Source organism: Acipenser ruthenus, chromosome 4 (assembly GCF_902713425.1).
Source record: "Acipenser ruthenus chromosome 4, fAciRut3.2 maternal haplotype, whole genome shotgun sequence".
In the NCBI taxonomy this organism is placed as follows: Eukaryota; Metazoa; Chordata; class Actinopteri; order Acipenseriformes; family Acipenseridae; genus Acipenser; species Acipenser ruthenus.
In genome coordinates this window covers 81,047,930-81,061,600 of record NC_081192.1, presented here as the reverse complement: position 1 = coordinate 81,061,600, position 13,671 = coordinate 81,047,930, and the positions used below count along the sequence as shown (strand labels likewise).

At 39.0% G+C, this 13,671-nt stretch overlaps 1 long non-coding RNA gene across 1 annotated transcript in view; it reads right to left on the bottom strand.

Annotated features, from left to right (window-relative positions):
* Positions 1-13,007, bottom strand: part of LOC131736952 (uncharacterized) — a 40,067-nt gene extending 27,060 nt beyond the window's left edge. Inside the window, exons 1-3 of the long non-coding RNA XR_009328538.1 lie at positions 12,933-13,007; positions 8,496-8,598; positions 8,314-8,403 (exon numbers count right to left, since the gene is read on the bottom strand). This is a non-coding gene — a long non-coding RNA (uncharacterized LOC131736952). The remainder of the gene's footprint in view (positions 1-8,313; positions 8,404-8,495; positions 8,599-12,932) is intronic.
* Between the last annotated feature and the right edge of the window lie 664 nt (positions 13,008-13,671).

The following is a 13,671-nucleotide window of genomic DNA, read 5'->3' as shown; positions in this document are numbered from 1 at the left end:
CCTACCCGGGTCCGGACCCATCTCCTGGCTACCTGGGTCACAATCCCACGTAGTGTGAAACCACGTGCCTGGGTCGTACCCAGGTTAACCCAGGTCCCAGAGACCCACCTCAAGATGTAGCTTGATACACTTTGACCCGGGCTGAGAGAGACAAAATGCTTGGCGGCCGTTTGTGAGCCGATGCAATAATAAACACCCACACCTGTGTGAAGGTTTTACTTCCGCAAGGAACATTTCGGTTTATTCTGTTTAGCCATATTCTTGTTGATTGACATGCAGCATGAGCCAGATTGCAGCAGGGATGAAGAAACATTTGCTCTAATCAACACTTGTGCCGACGGTTCTATCCAGAGAAGCTTGTATGAAAGTGTCAGTAACAAGCATCTTCCAGGGCATTGATACGAGTACTGTGCAATTGGTCCTGACCCAGGCAGGGTCTGACCTAGGTAAAGCATGCCAGTGTGAAAGGGGCTTTAGTTATTTTCTGCAAAAAAGAAACAAGTTTGTCTTGATACCTTTTTTCAGTTGTACACTAACATTAGTGGTCTTTTCTTTTTTAAAGCCAAAGTAAATTTCAGTTTCTCTTAGCAAACACGATATCTAAATGATGTGTCAAATGTGATTTACCTTTCAATAATTGCCAAGACCAATTTCAGAAAGCAGCTCACAAAATAGCTTTCATATTGGCTTTTAACGGCACCAAGGTCTTAGTTTCGTTTTTATCTGGCTAATTGCGTGCGTGTGCACTGTGCAATCAGGTTAACTGGCTTGCGTACACGGCTAAATAAAGGCTGAGATCCCGATAGGTACATAACAGCTTCTTGAGTAACTATAAAAATACATATAAATGATCAGCGAGGAAATCATTTTAAAAAATGTCTTCACTCTTGTGTGGTGAGGGAACATAATTGAACATTCTAATATTGTGGAGGTGTGTGTTTTTTTTACTTATTTTGTATATATGTTACAGCCAAAGTCCAAAGGTCGGCCAATGACGTCAGAGCCCAAAAGCAACAGCCAATGACAGCATTGGTCGGTCATCCACATCATTGGCTGATTTTGTCGGTCAACGTAGTCATTAATAACAACATTGACCGGGCAATGACGACACTGCCCAGTATTAGATGGTCAATGTTGAAGCAATCGTAACTATAACTACTAAAATATACTGGAGGTAAACAAATAAATAAAAAGTAACCTCTGTATATTTTAGAATACTCAGTTGCTTTATTAAACAAAATGTAATCAATATTTAAAGAACCAACTATACAGATATAAATCAACAACAATGCATACAACATTTTAGAAACTATTGACTCAATTTATAACAAACAGCTCTATAAATCAAATGCATTCTCAACTAACAAAAAAGTCTAAAAAACATGTATATGCTTTGAAACACAAACCCAGTAAAACAGTAATAACGGATTACTAGCAGAGGAGTCAATTGGGGAAGAAAATAACAACAACAACTACAATAATAATAATTATAGTCCCGAAAATCAAAATGCTGTATAAATCAGTCTTTGTTTAAGCATCCCGAAATATCCAGTCCCCCAAAAATATATTTTTAATCCCAAAAATAACTGAGGGAAAAAAACAATGCAAAAAGAAAAAGCTCGGTCTCACCAGTTATCCAAATGGAGAAGGATGATTCTTCATTGATAAAATTCTTGCTGATCACGGCTTACGAATGAAGATCCAACAGCAGGGCAAGGCGTATACAGTAATAACACAGCTGCGTTGTAGTTTTGTGGTTGTTATTTATAACTTTTTTGTATCTTTCCATAAGCTATACTGACAATTACAATGGATTACAAATTTTACAAACATGACCCAGGACTTCATTTTTAAAGGGATACATTCCTAATAGAAAAACAAACAATGGGCTCATTTTTTTTTTGTCTACCTTTGTTTAAAAAAAATAGTGTTGCTTTGCCAGTCTTACTGCTACTAAAAATAAGAGACAGTAGGTGGAGCGCTTTTTGTCCCACGTTATAAGGTATTTGCTACAGATTGGCATAGTTACACACATTGCCTGAGAACTGTTGGAATTGTTGACAATGGCCGGTTAATGTCCAAAGTACTCTCCATTTATGTTAAGAAAACAACATCGCACAAAATGAGTGGCTATGCATTGGCCGATTTTCAGTCTTTGGCTGTAACATATAGATTAATTAGTTAATAAATCATTAATATAATCTGTTTATCATCAGAAATCATCTTCAAATCAACATGAATCCCAATAAATAGGTATGCGTGGGTTCAGGTAGATAAAGCAGAAAATGTAAGTGAGTGCAGTTTGAGCAGTGAAATATCACATCATTATTCCCTTTATTAAACTGAAGTAAAGCATATGTTGTTATCAAAAACCAAACCAAAATTAAACATCAATATAAATAACACAACCCCATTAGGGTATTAGAGGGATTATGTACGTATTACAATCCCTCCCCCCCTGAAAAAAGCAGATTAGGTGATATTCCATCTGGTTGTGACTGATAAAACTGTACAAGGAACAGAACCAGCTAACCTGGACTGTCAATTTCTGCACAAGGCGAATGTTTGGTCTGCCTTGCCTTCCAGTGACTCTGAGTCCGGCTGTGCTGAAGCAGGAGAGAGGGAGCTCAGACTCCGAGTAATAAGTACAAGTTAGTTCTGTTATCTAATGTTTTGTTCTGTGCATATTATTTTTACTCGTAAATGTTTTCTTAAAGGTCTGTGTAATAAACTTTTATATGCTGTGTTTACTGTGGTTTATTTGAGACATTTTTTAAATGTATAGCTCAGCTGTGACCAAACGTTATTTCAATTAGAATGTTGGTAACCATGGTTTTGTTGCATGTTGAACATGATAAAGGGGTTTTGCTAAATGAGACATTATGCATACAAAGTCTGTTGTTTTTTCTAAAGAATAAAGGGTTGATTTCACCCATTCTCTGCTTGAATTGAAAAATAAAAGATCGAAAAATCCAGTAAATTCTTTCTAAAATAAATGTCAATAATCGTCGATTTGACCAAAAAAATTAAAATTAAACAACCATTCTTTTGGGCCACTGTCAGTCACATACCAGAAAACACAAGACAGCTGAGCTGCGTTTCCAACATTGGTTGTTTAAACTACCATTATAGCTATGTACTTGGCTTCCTGTACATCAAGTAGAACCTGAGGCACCAAAGAGATTAAGCTGTTCTGAATCTTGTTAGAGGTACCCGAGAATACTGTGACTATTGACAAGTGATTGCTTAACATGCTGTCGTAGTCATAATTCAGAGAAAGTAATTCCACATAATGACCTCTATTTGAGGAATTGGTGCCTTCATCGTGCCCTCTGAATGCCAGTTCTTGCTTGCCAAGGTAAACAACAAAATCAGCGGGCAGCAGTGTGGAGTAGTGGTTAGGGCTCTGGATTCTTGACCGGAGGGTTGTGGGTTCAATCCCCAGTAGGGGACACGGCTGTTGTACCCTTGAGCAAGGTACTTTACCTAGATTGCTCCAGTAAAAACCCAACTGTATAAATGGGTAATTGTTTATAAAAAATAATGTAATTGTATGTAAAAAAAATAATGTGATATCTTGTAACAATTGTAAGTTGCCCTGGATAAGGGCATCTGCTAAGAAATAAATAATAATAAATGACACTGTACACATGTCAAAATCAATCAAGCGTTTAAGACCTCACGATTTTTTCTTACTTGCTCATTGTGTGATGTAATGTATCCCTACGCTTCTGTTCATCCAGTTGAACATCAATCCAGGTTTGATGTTTTGAGTGTAACAGTGGCTCGCAAGTGACTTTGGGAACGCTCATGTTTTTGTGCTGACTTCGTTAGACAACCTAGATTGCTTCTCACTAATGATTGGACAGCTGCAAAACAAGGGCAGATCTTTGACTCTCCCATTGGTTAAACCTACTAAAGACCTTCAACTGTATGTCCCGCCTCCACTCACTTATGACATTTGTGCTGAGGCAATGGAAGCTGAATACTTTTCAATTCTGGTAGGTGAAACAAATGATTTGTCTTTCGGAAGGAACAACTTGCCATTTTGGTAAGGTACTTTAGTGAAGGGAAAGTTAAGAAACGTTTGATAGGTAGTTATTATATGGCGAAGCTTGATGCAGCCAGTTCAGCTGATTTCATTTACAAAGAAATTCAGCAAACTGGCTTGAACTGGTCAAACTGTATTGCTCAATGCTACAATGGAGCAAGTGCTTGAGTGGTTACTTTAATGGAGTACAGGCGTGATTAAGGGAAAAGGTTCCTCATGCAATCTATATACAGTGCCTTGCAAAAGTATTCGGCCCCCTTGAACTTTGCGACCTTTTGCCACATTTCAGGCTTCAAACATAAAGATATGAAACTGTAATTTTTTGTGAAGAATCAACAACAAGTGGGACACAATCATGAAGTGGAACGAAATTTATTGGATATTTCAAACTTTTTTAACAAATAAAAAACTGAAAAATTGGGCGTGCAAAATTATTCAGCCCCCTTAAGTTAATACTTTGTAGCGCCACCTTTTGCTGCGATTACAGCTGTAAGTCGCTTGGGGTATGTCTCTATCAGTTTTGCACATCGAGAGACTGAAATTTTTGCCCATTCCTCCTTGCAAAACAGCTCGAGCTCAGTGAGGTTGGATGGAGAGCATTTGTGAACAGCAGTTTTCAGTTCTTTCCACAGATTCTCGATTGGATTCAGGTCTGGACTTTGACTTGGCCATTCTAACACCTGGATATGTTTATTTGTGAACCATTCCATTGTAGATTTTGCTTTATGTTTTGGATCATTGTCTTGTTGGAAGACAAATCTCCGTCCCAGTCTCAGGTCTTTTGCAGACTCCATCAGGTTTTCTTCCAGAATGGTCCTGTATTTGGCTCCATCCATCTTCCCATCAATTTTAACCATCTTCCCTGTCCCTGCTGAAGAAAAGCAGGCCCAAACCATGATGCTGCCACCACCATGTTTGACAGTGGGGATGGTGTGTTCAGGGTGATGAGCTGTGTTGCTTTTACGCCAAACATAACGTTTTGCATTGTTGCCAAAAAGTTCGATTTTGGTTTCATCTGACCAGAGCACCTTCTTTCACATGTTTGGTGTGTCTCCCAGGTGGCTTGTGGCAAACTGTAAACGACACTTTTTATGGATATCTTTAAGAAATGGCTTTCTTCTTGCCACTCTTCCATAAAGGCCAGATTTGTGCAGTATACGACTGATTGTTGTCCTATGGACAGAGTCTCCCACCTCAGCTGTAGATCTCTGCAGTTCATCCAGAGTGATCATGGGCCTCTTGGCTGCATCTCTGATCAGTCTTCTCCTTGTATGAGCTGAAAGTTTAGAGGGACGGCCAGGTCTTGGTAGATTTGCAGTGGTCTGATACTCCTTCCATTTCAATATTATCGCTTGCACAGTGCTCCTTGGGATGTTTAAAGCTTGGGAAATCTTTTTGTATCCAAATCCGGCTTTAAACTTCTCCACAACAGTATCTCGGACCTGCCTGGTGTGTTCCTTGTTCTTCATGATGCTCTCTGCGCTTTAAACGGACCTCTGAGACTATCACAGTGCAGGTGCATTTATATGGAGACTTGATTACACACAGGTGGATTCTATTTATCATCATTAGTCATTTAGGTCAACATTGGATCATTCAGAGATCCTCACTGAACTTCTGGAGAGAGTTTGCTGCACTGAAAGTAAAGGGGCTGAATAATTTTGCACGCCCAATTTTTCAGTTTTTTATTTGTTAAAAAAGTTTGAAATATCCAATAAATTTCGTTCCACTTCATGATTGTGTCCCACTTGTTGATTCTTCACAAAAAATTACAGTTTCATATCTTTATGTTTGAACCCTGAAATGTGGCAAAAGGTCACAAAGTTCAAGGGGGCCGAATACTTTCGCAAGGCACTGTACATTGCCATGCACATAGACTGACTCTTGTTCTTGGTGACTGCATTAGAAACATTGGTGAGCTTTCTTCTTTTTTCACAGTAGTTACATCACTTTACACAGTCATTACCAACAACAACACCAGGTACCACATTTTTATTGAGGCTCAAAAAGCTGAGGATCTAGTACTCGAGCGAACTGCTGTAACCAGATGGTCTTACTGGTATCGTTCAGTTTCAAAAGTTCATCTTCGCTATGGAAGTTTACTTGCAGTTTTAGGTGTACTGTCAGAAGGTTCTGACAGGGATGCAGCACCTGAAGCTATAGGATTGCGAGACAAACTTGAGTCCTTTATATTTGTTGTTCTTCTCCATATATTACAGCAGGTTCTCCATGCCACCAACTGTCTATCAGATCAGCTTCAGTCTAGTGATGTTTTGATTTCAAAAAAGCATGTTTGCTCATCGAGTCAACCAGGAACGAATTACAAAGCATGCAATCTGCGATCTTTCTCTAGCCTTTTTGATGCAGCCAAGTCTTTTGCACAGTCTTATGATATCAAGACAGCTTTAGAAATGAATGTGACTAAAGGTCAGGGGCGGTCTAGACGAGTTCAGAAGGTGTCATTACGACTGAAGCAGTTTCGCATAGACTCCACAACTGGGAAGAATAATGTGGAGAGTTCTAGCAGCACATCTCTTTCTTCTGAACTGAAGGCCAAAATAGAATACTTTGAAATAGTAGACAGGTTTCTTTCAGAATTTGATAGGTGCTTTTCTGAGAATATGCCTGTGGAAGGGTGGTGGGCAATTCACTGACACAAGGAGACAGTACTTTATTTGTAACGCCGCTCAGGCATACTGATTTATTTGACGCAGTAGATGGCGCTGTTGTCCGTGTTCTGGATACTGACAACAGTAACCAGAATCACAGCGTTTACCAATACAGGTATAGGCACAACAAGTGCTCGCAAATAATAATGAAAACCAAAGGCGAAAGAAAAAGGGAAAATAAAACACAGTAATAAAACTACCAACAAAAAGTGCTGCTTACGCAGTGCCCCCACTGCCGCTAAGCCGGTCAGAACGGGCCTCCGTCCTACGCTCAATTACCCTCTATACACTGGGATGGCCGGAGTTCCCCGTACAACTAAGCACGTCCCCTCGGGTACGTGGTGATTTCTGTTATTTATTTTCTCAACAAATTATTTTAAGGCCGGCTGTTTTTCTCAGCCAGTTTTGCCTCGTTTTATTTTAAAACTGACGTCTTTCGTCAGTGTCACTGGGTATTCCCCAAACACGGCCACCCGAGCGTCCAACCAAACCAGATCTTATGGGCCGAGCAGTCTCCCAAGGCCCGCCCCTCAGCCACTCAGAGAGAGGGAAAGCACACACACCCTCTTCCCCACCTCTCTGTGTCATCGCCATGACCGACAGGCGGATCCCACGACACTGCTGACCTCTACCTGCAGTAATACGGATGTGCCAGACAGTCAGTCCAGATCTCCCCTGCTACAATGCCTCTTCTGAAAGCAATTTCAGCACTGGATCATGATACAGGAGACTTCTTATTATTATTTTATTATTTATTTCTTAGCAGACGCCCTTATCCAGGGCGACTTACAATTGTTACAAGATATCACATTATTTTTTTTACATACAATTACCCATTTATACAGTTAGGTTTTTACTGGAGCAATCTAGGTAAAGTACCTTGCCCAAGGGTACAGCAGCAGTGTCCCCACTGGGGATTGAACCCACAACCCTCCGGTCAAGAGTCCAGAGCCCTAACTACTACTCCACACTGCTGCCTCTTAAAATGTGAGCATCTTTCTGTCATTGCACACATTGTATAAAGGATTCCCCAGGCTGTTTAGACTAATAAATTAAGATTGCTGACTACTTTACCCCAGTTGCCAAAATAGCATGCTACATATCCTGGACTAGTCAGTGCATTTTAACTGATCATTCAATTGTATGTTCAAACAGAAGTAAATTACTGTTTTAATGAAGAAAAAACCCACACCATTCTAAAGCTTTCTTTGGTTGCAGACAGTTTTTCATTCCAGCTGAACAACTTGCACCGTTTTTTTTTTAAATAGCTCCCAGAAACACGGCATTTAAAAGATAAGCAGGTAGTCAAGCAGGAGGGGAGACCTTTCTTTTTTGTCAGAAACAACAAGAGGCAGTCATTCTTTTCTCGTTATTAATAAAATTACACGTTTGGTCTCGAGCCACAAAACATTTTTAAGGAATGTGTTTTTTTAAGGAGTGCTTATAAAACATATCTTACATTAAACAATGCTTATATTAAACAATACACTTCTATCCCTTCTAAAGCAGTGTCATACATTGGAAACTTGACTTAATAAAAAATGGTGAGGACTGTTATCTTAAAGCAATAAAGGGATAAAAAAAAAGTCATACCTGTCTTTCCAGCTGTTTTCATGCCCAGCTAGCCAGCACAGTCTGGACCCCACATGTGTTCATCCCATTCAGCGTAGGCCGTTGATTTGGCTGCAAAGTGAAAAGTCCCATGTTGGTTACTGAGAAATTAAATACTGTAAAGTGCGTGCAAAAAGAACAGGGGCAAAGCTTCAGAAACTTACAACTGACATGAACATATTAGAATACCCAGGGAGGACACAGACAGTCACAGCTATGCCCTTTAAAACCTTGGAATGAGAGCATGAAATGTAAAGGTTGCAAGACCTGTTGACAAAAAACACCAGGAGTTACATTCAAGCATACTGCAGTGGCAACATTCTATTTACGTGGATGGGTCTAAATACAGAGCCTGATTCATGGATTCAGCACTAAAAATTGCTTTTAGGTTTTCTGTGTGCAGCTACTGTTAGCTGTGTCTTACATTTTCAGGATTGTTTCACTAAAATGAATCTTTTCAAAAAGCTTGGAGCCTACCCTCCTTCAGCACACATAGTCTGACAGCCATAAATCAGCCATCGAAACTCCTGCAGCCAAGAATGCTTCCATCAATTCCAAACGAATATTAAGAATATTTTCCATATGAATATATGGGGATTTTCAGTCAATAAGTTTTTGTTTGGCCTACATAAACATGTTTTAGTGATTAAAAGTCATAAATTAAAGTTTTTCAATCACGTTAAACTCGTCAAACATCGCAGTTCAAGCTTCCTAAAAAAGGATAATTAGCCCCAGCATGCATATTGTTTTGTGAATCATTGTTTATCAACACATTGGGAGAACATATGGGGGTCCTAAATGCTTGCTTATGGGTTTACAATAAAACAAATAAAAAAAAACAGGCTATGGTATAAAGAACATATTTAAGTAGTATATAATGGAAAAATGACCCAATAAGATACCTTGGGTAAACTTCGGACAAAGTCACAATTATTTTACTTTTCTACTGACATGTAAAATGACAAAAAAAACGTTATTCTCTCTGGAACGGCAAAAAAAGGCAGGAGATCGTTGTCAGCACTGCAAGCAATAAAATATAGAATAAGTCCATGTCAAACTGTGTCATGCAGGGACGATCAAAGGCAGCTGAATCTTACAGTGAAGTAAAGGATAGCTGCAGATGCAACAGCAGACATTTACACAGCACACTGAACACCATAGCCTCAAAAGCACTGCTATGCCAGTGCTATATATTTATCAGCAAAACACAATGCAGCTTTGACATCACAAGCAAGCAAGATTAACCAATCAGCTGTGAGTGTGCAAAGGGCCAATGGATTTGGGGTAACTTTAGATATAATCATATGAAAGATTCTCAATATTTACCACCTCTAATAACAATGCAAGATACAGTGCTACCCAGTCATAACGTGACCCGTTATAGTGCGAAATTGGTTTTAACATGGTAAGGTCGTGCCTCCCATTTTCCCCCATAATGCAATTTGACTTGCAAAAGTTGTGTGAACGTTCCAGATATAGAGTATGAAGCATGTTAGACAGCAAAAAACAAAAATCTTTCTCTGTTAAAATGAAACTCGATGCGGTGGACAGATTAAGAAAAGGTGAAACTCAAGCAGCAGTTTCAAGATATAAATGATGCAGAATCTACATTGCGTGGATGGCTAAGACGAAGAAAAACGAAGAGGTTTTCTTGATAAGATTGACTCCAAAGCTGGCTGCTCTAGAAAAAAAAAAAGTTGATTCTTTGTTAGGTTTTAACCAGAATTCCTAAACATCGTAATTTTGAAGGCAAATCTCAACACAAGATTTAATGAAATTAAATTAATAAGAACGTCAGATTCTAGTTAGGAGAACGTATTCTGAGGAATCACAGACTAAAATCTGATCATGGCACTAATATGCATCCTTCTATCTATGGGAGGTCAATTTATGGACTTGGTAGTTTAAGGTCTTTGGAATCAAAGTATGTATAGGAAGTTTCATTCTTCAGCAAGTACTGTCCAGACATTGGTTTAAAAATAGTACTTTGATTCACCTGTTTAAGTCGCCTTGGATAAAGGCGTCTGCTAAATAAACAAATGATAATAAAAAATAATAACCTGTTTGATCAAATTAAACCCACACAAATTACTGCAGCACGCAATACTGCTGTGTCCGCTCTCTATACAAACATCAAAAGAATTCCTTCCAACTTTAATTTTTCTCCAATATCAAGTGGCTTTCAACTATTATCCATCTTATAATGGGAATTCACTAAAAATGGCACTTCCACTGTGCAATTCCTGTTAGCAGGTCACACACATTCCTCGTGCCAAATATTTAACTGGGATAAAATACAATCCCTTCTTTTCATAAACAAATGAATGACGATAGCAAGGAGAAGTGTGTAAATACTTGTTTGACTGTTCACTTATATCTTAAGGACTCTGTGTGAACTAATTACACTAGAAATGTTTTTGTTTCATTGTGGGACAGGGGACAAAAACAAAGCATCCCCGGGGGGCATAATGTAAGGGGAGTGACATCTCTGAAGTAACAGTAAGTAGTGTATGAAGTAAAATGGACTAGAGTGCAGTCCTCTCAATATCTCTGATAACTACTTTATCTCCTCTCTGTTGCTCCCATCCCTTCAAACTCTGCCGACCCACTCTGTCACCTTCCGTCTCTCTCCCTCTGTCTTTTCCTCTGCTGCTCTCTCACACCTCCCATCTATAGATTCCTTCTCCCAACTCTGTAGACTTGGCTACCTCCACCCTCTTCTCGTCCCTCACCTCCTGCCTCAACTCCCTTTGCCCCCTCACCCCTCGACCTGCCCGCCCCAGCCCTGGCTCTCCTCCATGCTCCGCTCGGTTCGTATCAAACTGCGCTCTGCTGAAAAGAAATGGAAGAAAACCAATCCCCCTGCTGCCTTGAATCTCTATCGCTCGCTCCTCTCTTCCTTCTCTTCTACATTCACCTCTGCCAAACGCTCCTACTTCCACTCTATCATTCAGTCTTCCACTAACAATCCCTGTAAACTTTTCTCCACCTTCTCCTCCCTCCTTAGCCCTCCCCCTCTCTATCTAAGCTGATGACTTTGCCTCCTTCTTCTCTTCCAAAATCACACCCGTTCCCTCTAAGGCTAAAATGCATGCATTTTTCACAATAACTGGGAACAACCTATGCATTCAGTTTACTAACATTCGCAAGTTATTATGATGAATATCAACCTTAAAGCGAGACTGCAATATCTCGAGGTAAACCTATCCATTTTGAGAGCATTCTTGCAAAGCATTAACAAAAGCATATTTGTGTTTGTATTGCAGCTGATTCTCTGATTTCCCTCTGTAAAAATGCACCTTACATTAGTGTAGAGCTCACTCGGGTGCCAGCGAATCTACTGGTATAGGGTTGGCGAAGCAGGCGTCTGGCGAATCTGCCTCTATGGAGTGTGCTGTTCGGTGCTGCTCAGGAACTTTACAGTTTTGAACTTGTCGTATAATTGAACACTAAAAAGTGAAGCACAATCTTTCTGCATTATTTAGAAGTACAAATACTCCGGTAAACACAAATACAAATCACAATACTCATACTTTGACAGTTTTTGTTTCATCTTATAAAAAAACAACCATTTCAGAAATATCATCATCTCAAGCGTTTTGAAACTGGTAGAAAATGTAATCAAAACATTAATCTTCAGGTGCTTTACTTACTATTACAGCAACAAGAGTCTTATTAAAAAAAACTCTTGGCTTTAATAAAAATAAAGAATTGTGGTAATATTTACTAATGTACTTATTTTAACTATCAACATTATATTTATGTTCAAATGCCATGTTTAATTATTAATACGTTGATAAAAAGTGGGGAAAAAACCCAGAAAAAAAACTGAAGTTGCTATTCCAAAAAATGGAAAATCAATAGTCCTACACTTATATATATATATACACACTGATTTTAAATTAACAAACATAAAAGGGTTTATTTTCTAACTTACCACTATAAAGCATTACTTCAAAAAATGAAAAAACTATAATAAACATTTCAAAAGAAACTAGTGTGTATGTTTTCTCTGTGTGTGTCACTCTAGCACTGAATCCAGGTTGAACTGCTGCAGCTTTGCAGGTTTCTGATCGAAATGTTTATGCCGAAGCTAGCTTCAAGATGAAATCTCTACTACTGGTATTTTCCTTGGTGCATTCCTTGTACAAAACGAAGGAATTGGTGGCTGCCAGGTCCAGTAGAGATAACAAGCTTGTATATTTTTTAAAAAAAGAATATTGTAGGTTATATTCAGAATAAAAACATGTATTGTAAAAGGCAGTCAAAATGATGGCTTTGGCGGTTCTAGGCAAAGGGGATTATTATATATTGCAATAAAACTGCACCACTCAAGGTTCGTTTTCCATTTAAAAACACCGACCCAGGACACAGAAATGGATTTTCAAAGCGCTGACGCGCTATTTTTTTTTAAAAATAATACACAAACAAATCAAACAATACAAACACCTAGCTCTTTTGTGAGCACTTAACTAAAACACAGAACAGGAACCTAAACTATCTTGCAGGACAGCTAAGCCGTTTACCTGCCAATTAAACAAAACAGTTAAACAAAACAAACCACACAGGTTTAACACTGATCTGAAAAAGGTTTACACTACCTTTCCTTTTGTAATACGCTTGTGCACACAAACAAGCGGGCTCTCCACACAGCAGCTCAGAACAGACTGGCTGCTTTCCTTTTATCCCCTGCACCTGGCTCTAATTTACAGTAATCACCAGGTGCAGGGGATAATCACTAATAAAACAATTAAATTAAACAATTAAACATAATTACGGCTTTTCAGCCTGTGTTCTTCTGGGAAGTGTAGTAATTTTTTTTCCCCAGGACTACCCTCTATATATAGACATACATATATATTTTTTTGGATCCTGTATTTCAAACACCAACAGGATATTGAACACATGTATTTAGGAAAAGTCAAGAACGGACAACCGTGTATCTTTCACACACGCAGAGTAATTTAAATTTCAAAAGTGAAAAACTGTCAAAATGACTGCCGTGGTCAGAACTTTGACAGCCCTTTACAATATATGTTTTTATTTTGAATATAACGTACAATATTCTATTTTTTAATTTTTTATTTTTAATATACAAGCCTGTTGTTATCGCTACTGGACCTGGCAGCCACCGATTCCTTCGCTTTGTACAAGGAACGCACCAGGGAAATTATCAGGAGAGGTCATCTTGAAAGGCGCTTCGGCAAAAACTGCAAAAGCAGCAGGCTGCTGCAGCTCAACCTAGATTCAGTGATACACAGAGTGACACACGCACGTTTTGCTGTTCGGACGCAGGGCAAGTGTTAAGCAGCACGGGGCAGGCGAACACTCCAGAGTCTT